We start from the raw sequence: 7,510 nt of genomic DNA, 5'->3' as shown, positions 1-7,510 counted from the left end.
TGCTGGGGGCCTGCCAATCGCGTCCCCGATAACCAGCCAGCTGTGGTATCTTTTTTTTGTGTAGCCGCAGCCAGGGGGTCACCACCCCTGGTCGATCGGCATTAGGTGTACCCTTGATGATGACTGACAGCTGGCCTAGCCAGTTTGCTGTAAGCCCCTAGGTTCGTGTCCACTATAAATCCCAGCCGCTGGCCTCACTCCAATTTTTTGTGAGGCTCACTTGCTTCCTCAGTCACTTTTAATGGTTCTCTGTGTGTTCACTGCCATGATGTGTCTGGCCTGCTGCCTCCTCCCTTTGTTTGTCTGCTGCCTCTTCCCTTCATTTCTCTGCTATCTCTTCACTCTGGATGACCAGGCAGGACACTGACACATCGGGCTCTGCTTTGGTTACGTCTCGGCCTTCCACCTCAGCCTCCCCTTCGCCTGAGTCCGGCTCTTCGTCCGCAGCTTTGTTTGCCTCCTGCTAACAATTATCCATCGTGCAGGCATTTGAGTGCAAGCGAAAGTACGCAGCGAGCCACACACAAGTCCAAGCCTTAAACAGCCACATCTCAAAAATGCTGGCCCTTGAGATGTTGTCGTTTAGGCTTGTAGAGACCCAGTCCTTCCGCAACCTGATGGCGGCTGCCGTGCCACGGTATTCGGTCCCTAGCCGCCACTACTTTTCCCGGCGTGTCATCCCCAACCTGCACCAGCAAGTGTCTGGTAACATCTAGCGGGCCCTCAGATACTCGGTGAGCGCCAAGGTCCACCTCACCACGGACTCATGGACAAGCGCCTGCGGTCAGGGTGATACATTTCCATCACGGCATATTGGCTTAATGTGCTGGAAGCTGGGACCGGGTCTGAAACTGGGAGTGGCTACCACTGACCCCCCAAGGTAATTCCCGGCACAGGTTCCGCCAACCCCACCACCTCCTCCTCTTCACCTTCCGCCTTACCATCTTCCTCAGCCACTGGCAGGGCCGTATTTGCCACTAGGCACCCGTGGTCCGGTGCCTAGGTCGGCGGCACCCGCAGGGAACACTTTTTAAAATTATTTATAAAAAAAAAAAAAAAAACCTCCGTAGGCACCGGCCCACGGGTGCCTAGTCCGCGCCGGGGGGGGGTGACGGAGCGACCTGGTTCCCTCCCCCCATGCAGCGGTGTTGAGCTTCCGGCACACACAGCTTGACAGAGGCCGGAAGCTCACAGCTGCAGCCCCGCGGTCCCGGATCTTCTCTCCTGCTCGGCGGCGCTCGCGTGATGTGACGTCATCGCCGAGCAGGAGAGAAGGTCCGGGACCGCGGGGCTGCAGCTGTGAGCTTTCGGCCTCTGTCAAGCTGTGTGTGCCGGAAGCTCAACACCTGCCCCGGACCCCGGACCTCGGTGCTGCATGGGGGGAGGGAACCAGCCTGCCTGCCCATTCTGCTCCCGGACGCTCCGTCTTCCCCCCCAGCCTCTGCCCCCCTGCGTCTGCCCGCCCCCGGCCTCCCTGCATCCTCAGCTGCACCCCTGCTGGGGGGCAGCCTCTCCCCTTACCCTCAGCCTCTCCCCTGCCCCCCCAGCCTCTCCCCCTACCCTCAGCCTCTTCCCTGCCCCCCAGCCTCTCCCCTGTCCCCCCAGCCTCTCCCCTGCCCCCAGCGTCTCCCCTGCCCCCCCAGCTTCTCCCCTGCCCCCTACCGCTCCCCCTGACCCCCAGCCTCTCCCCCTGAACCCCAGCTTCTCCCCTGAGCCCCAGCCCCCCCTGAACCCCAGCTTCTCCCCTTCCACCCGAGCTGCCCCTCCCTGCTGCTTCCCTGCCCCCCAGCTGCTCTTCCTTTCCCCCAGCTGCTCTCCCTGGCTCCCCCAGCTGCTCTCTCTGTCACCCCCAGCTTCCTCCCTTCCCCAGTCCCCCCCAGCTGCCTCCCTTCCCCAGTCCCCCCCCAGCTGCCTCCCTTCCCCAGTCCCCCCCAGCTGCCTCCCTTCCCCAGTCCCCCCCCAGCTGCCTCCCTACCCCAGTCACCCCCAGCTGCCTCCCTTCCCCAGTCCCCCTGTCGCCCCAGCTGCCTCCCTTCCCCAGTCACCCCCAGCTGCCCACACTGCAGACGAGTTGTGGTCGGAGAAGTCTTCATGATGCTGCGCCAGATGGAGAAGAAAGCAAAAAGTTAGCGACGGCAATTCGAGAAGACGTCACCTGTGAGTCATTAGTAACTACACTGTAATCACTTCTATAGTGTGCAGAGCCTGTGTACCATTGGGGTCTCAATGGGTCAGTGTATTGTTTGCGGTAGTGTACTGACACAGCCCTGCGGTCACTACAGTACACTAGCGCAAACTTTGAAATCTAGAATCCAACTACAAGAGCTGCAGGCACTACAACTCCCAGCATATCCTGAGGGCTGTAGACTGTCAGTAAATGCTGGGAGTTGTAGTGCCTGCAGCTGTTGTAGTTGGGTCCTAGGTGCATTATACACTGGATGCTTTGTGGGAGATCAGAATACAGAGATCTGTGGGAGCTCAGTGTGTGGAAGTAACCCCAGAACATCACTAATAGGGGACAGAACAAAAACATCTCCCCCTATCCCTATTAGTGATGTTCTGGGGTCACTTCCCTACATTGAGCCCCCACAGATCTATGTATTCTGATCTCCCACAACGCCTCCAGGACCCAACTACAACAGCTGCAGGCACTACAACTCCCAGAACAGTCTGCAGCCCTCAGGATATGCTGGGAGTTGTAGTGCCTGCAGCTGCTGTAGTTGGGTCCGAGGTGCATCATACACTGGATGCTTTGTGGTATATAAGTATACTATACATAGATCTGTGGGGGCTCAGTGTAGGGAAGTGACCCCAAAACATCATTAACCCTTTGAGGACCAGGCCCAAAATGACCCAGTGGACCACGCAAATTTTGATCTTAGTGTTTTCGTTTTTCCCTCCTCCCCTTCTAAGAGCTCTAGCACTCTCAGTTTTCTATCTACAAGCCATGTAAGTGCTTGTTTTTTACAGGAATAGTTCTGTGTAATGGCGTCATTCATTTTACCATAACGTGTATGATGGAATCCCAAATATATTATTTATGAAGATATAAATAGGTGAAATCGTAAAAAAGAATGCAATATGGTAATGTTTGGGGGGTTCCTGTGTCTACGTAATGCACTATATGGTAACAGCGACATGACACTATTATTCTATAGGTCAGTCCGAACACAACCATATGCAGGTTACACAGATTCTCTAATGTTATATATATATTTTTTTATGAAATCCTTTTTTTTGCCAATTAAATATTAATAAAATGGGCTTATTGTGACGCTTATAACGGTTTTATTTTTTCACCTACGGGGCTGTATGGGGTGTCATTTTTTCTGCCATGATCTCTAGTTTTTATTAATACCATATTTGTGAAGATCGGACGTTTTGATCACTTTTTATTGATTTTTTTAAATATATAATGTAACATAAAATCGGTAATCTGCGCACTTTTTTCCCCTCTTTTCGTGTACGCCGTTTACCGGTCGCAATGACGCTTGTTATATTTTAATAGATCGGACAATTACGCACGCTACGGTATATTATATGTTTATCTATTTATTCATTTTTATATGTTTTATTTATATAATGGGAAAGGGGGGTGATTTAGACTTTTATTGGGGGAGGGGTTTTGGGGTAGTGTGTTGGTGTTTTGAACTTTTTTTTTTTACACTTTTGAAGTCCCTTTGGGGGACTTCTACATACAGTACTTTGATTTCTACACTGATGATTGCTATGCCATAGGCATTGATCAGTGTTATCGGCGCTCTGCTCATTGAGCCTGCCTGTGCAGGCTCAGTGTAGCAGATCGCCGATCGGACCGCACGGAGGCAGGTGAGAGACCTCCGGCAGTCCGTTTCAACGATCGGGACCCCCGCAGTCACACTGCGGGGGTCCCGATCGGTAAGTGACAGGGGACTCCCCCTGTCACTTACACTTAAACGCCGCGGTCGCTGCCGCGTGTCATTACCGGTGAGGTCCCGGCTGCTGTTTGCAGCCGGCCCCCACCTGCTATGAAGCGCGCTCCGCTCCGGAGCGCGCTTCATAGCGGGAAAAACACCCAGGACGTAAGGTTACGTCATGGGTCGTCTGGGGACAGACTTTCATGACGTAACCCTACGTCCAGGGTCGTCTAAGGGTTAATAAGATATAGGGGGAGATGTTTTTGTTCTATCCCCTATTAGTGCTGTTCTGGGGTCACTTCCCTGCACTGAGCCCCCACAGATCTATGTATTCTTATATGCCACAAAGCATTCAGTGTATAGGACCCAACTACAACAGCTGCAGGCACTACAACTCCCAGCATCAACTGACAGTCTGCAGCCCTCAGGATATGCTGGGAGTTGTAGTACAGTAGTACAATCCTCTGATAGCTGCCGCTGTACACAGATGTATTACTGGACCTTCAGGGCTGATGGTTGTCACCCACAGATTGCAGCCACCAGGAGACTTTGCACACAGTGATTTATTACAGGCAGGGGCGTTGCTAGGGTCCTAAAACATCCGGGGCCCGTTCCCTCTGAGTGCCGTCATAAGCGCTTAGCGAAGGAGCCCGATGCAGAAGCTAGTAACCCCAATGACTGCTCAATTAGTCCTGCTGTATTGCCTCCACTCTTAATAACTGTGGCTAAGCAGGCACAGACAGCTGCTTCACAGCTCCCCCTGTACACACAGCCTCTGGGAGGTCTGCCCTAGCTCCTATCCTCTAGGCCAGTGTTTCCCAACCTTTTCTACCTCGGGGAACTCCTACCAGATAACGTTCTACAAAATGCAAAAACCTCATTCAGTGACTCACAGGTGACGTCTTCTTTGATCTGAGTTGTTCTCTTTCCCTTTTCCTCTCCATCCGGCCCAAACCACCATGATGATTTCTTTCAGTTGCAATTCATCTCTTCAGAACCTGCCAGACAAACATCTCAGGCTCTGCACTTTTCCTTCAATTTCCTTCCCTTTTCCCCTCCTATAGGCTCCCATACAGTATTTATTCCACTACCTGGTGTCAGTGAGTAGGTAGGTAAGTATGTTGCCCCCTGTAGGCTGTGCCCCCAAATAGTAATAATGTCCAGTGTTGTGCCCTATAGTAACAATGCCTACTGCTGTATTACCCCACATTGTAAAATGTCCCCCTGCTGTGTACCCTTATATAGTAATAATGCCCTCTGCTGTGCCCTATATAGTTATTATGCCCCCTGCTGTACCCTCCATATAGTAATAATACCCCCTCTGCTGTGCCTCCTATATAGTAATAATGCGCCTGCTGTACATACCATAGTAATAAAGTTCCCATCCTGCCTGCAATTAACCCGACCGCCATCCCCAAACACACTACCCCACCTGACCCCTTCCACCCACACACACTACCCCACCTCACCTTCTCCACCCACACACACTACCCCACCCGGCCCCCTCTTTTCCCCATGCTTCTCCCCCCCCCCCCCCCGCTTCTCTCCCCTATGCTTCTCTCCCCAATACTTCTCCCCCCTGCTTTTCTCCCCCATACTTCTTCCCCTTGCTTCTCTCCCCATACTTCTCACCCCTGCTTCTCTCCCCCATACTTCTCCCCTGTGCTTCTCTCCCCTGCTTTTCCCCCCATAATTCTCCCCCCTGCTCCTCTCCCCCATACTTCTCCCCCCACTTCTCTCTCCCATGCTTCTCCCCCCCATATTTCTCCCCCATACTTCTTCCCTGCTTCTCTCCCCCCTGCTTTTCCTCCCATGCTTCTCTACCCTGCTTCTCTCCCCCCATGCTTCTCTCCCCCATATGCTTCTCTCCCCCATGCTTTTCTCCCCCATGCTTTTCTCCCCCCTTGCTTCTCTTCCCCCATGCTTCTCTCCCCCATATGCTTCTCTCCCCCCATGCTTCTCTCCCCCATATGCTTCTCTCCCCCATGCTTTTCTCCCCCCAATGCTTCTCTCCCCCATGCTTCTCTCCCCCATGCTTCTCTCCCCCATATGCTTCTCTCCCCCATGCTTTTCTCCCCCCATGCTTCTCTCCCACATATGCTTCTCTCCACCATGCTTTTCTTCCCCCTTGCTTCTCTCCCCCATGCTTTTCTCCCCCCATGCTTTTCTCCCCCCATGCTTTTCTCCCCCATATGCTTCTCTCCACCATGCTTTTCTCCCCCCTTGCTCCTCTCCCCCAGATACTTCTCTCCCCCGTGGTCCTCTCCCCCATATACTTCTCACCCCATACCTCTCTCCCCCTTGCTTCTCTCCCCCATGCCTCCTCACCTCCACAGTCACCTCCACCTCACCTCCACCGAGTTTCACCTACTGGCCGCTCGTAGCGGCCGCCGGATGTGCTGCGCTGCGGCGGGCCGTGGTGCACGCATCCAATCAGCGCGTGCGCCACGGCCCGCCGCAGCGGCCCCGTACTTCCGGTCTCCGCTGATTGGATTGGAGCAGCATGCACGGCGGGCGCTACGGGTGGGCAGTAGATGAGATGAGCAGCTGGCGAGGCGGGCAGCAGCCGCGATCTGCGAGCCAGATGCGGCCATCAAAAGAGCCGCATCTGGCTCGCAAGACCGAGGCTGAAGAAATCCGGGGCAGCAGGCATTTTATTCGGGGCATGAGCCCCGAATAAAACTGCCTAGCGACGCCACTGATTACAGGGTTGTCCTCTCAGAGACTACAACTCCCAGCATACCCTGAAAACTGTATAAATGGAGGGTGTTCTGAGATTTGTCACAGATACAGATGAATTCAGGAAAGGAGCGGGTCAGCATGTCGTGTCTCACTGGTTGTATATTGGTGGGCCCCAGGTGCCCCAGTCCAACACTGGACAGAACCAGTCCCCAAACTAAGACGTCTCGGCCTTCTTCCTTCCTCCATCACGTCTGTTTGATGAGAACAGCGGGCATCAAGCAGAGCGGCACCCAAGTGCCAGGGTATATACCATGCATGTACAGTAACGGGGGGGGGGGGGGCCCTCTGCGTGCAAAGTGCCTAGGGCTGCATAAACTCTAAATACAGGCCTGGCCACTGGATGGAGGTGCTGCAGCACTGGCTTGGGGATACAGCAGCAGGCCGTGCTCAAGCTCCTCAGCTTGGGCGATAGACAGCACAGTGCCCGAGAGTGCTGAACGTCTTTTTGCAGGAGACGGAAAGGTGGCTGTCCCTGCTGCAGCTTGGACCAGACATGGTTGTGAGTGATAACTGCCATAATCTGGTAGCGGCTCTGGAGCTTGGAGAACTTACGCACATACCATGCCTGGCCCACGTTTTTTATTTGGTGGTACAACACTTCCTAAAACGTACCCCGACCTCCCTGAGCTACTGGTGAAGAAGTGTGACGCTTGTGTGCCCACTTTCGTAAGTGCCACAGACACGCTGCTAACCTGAGGAAGATCCAGCAACGCCTCCATTTGCCTCAACACCGGCTAATGTGCGAAATCACCACTCGCTGGAATTCCACCTATTATTTGTTGGCCCGGGTGTGCGAGTAACAGAGAGCTCTGATGGAGTACCAGCTCCAAAATCTCTGCGTGCCTACCACTCAGCTACCTAAGTTTGCCAGC

Source organism: Dendropsophus ebraccatus, chromosome 9, assembly GCF_027789765.1.
Source record: "Dendropsophus ebraccatus isolate aDenEbr1 chromosome 9, aDenEbr1.pat, whole genome shotgun sequence".
NCBI classification, from domain to species: Eukaryota; Metazoa; Chordata; class Amphibia; order Anura; family Hylidae; genus Dendropsophus; species Dendropsophus ebraccatus.
Note: the sequence above shows the minus strand (reverse complement) of the source record.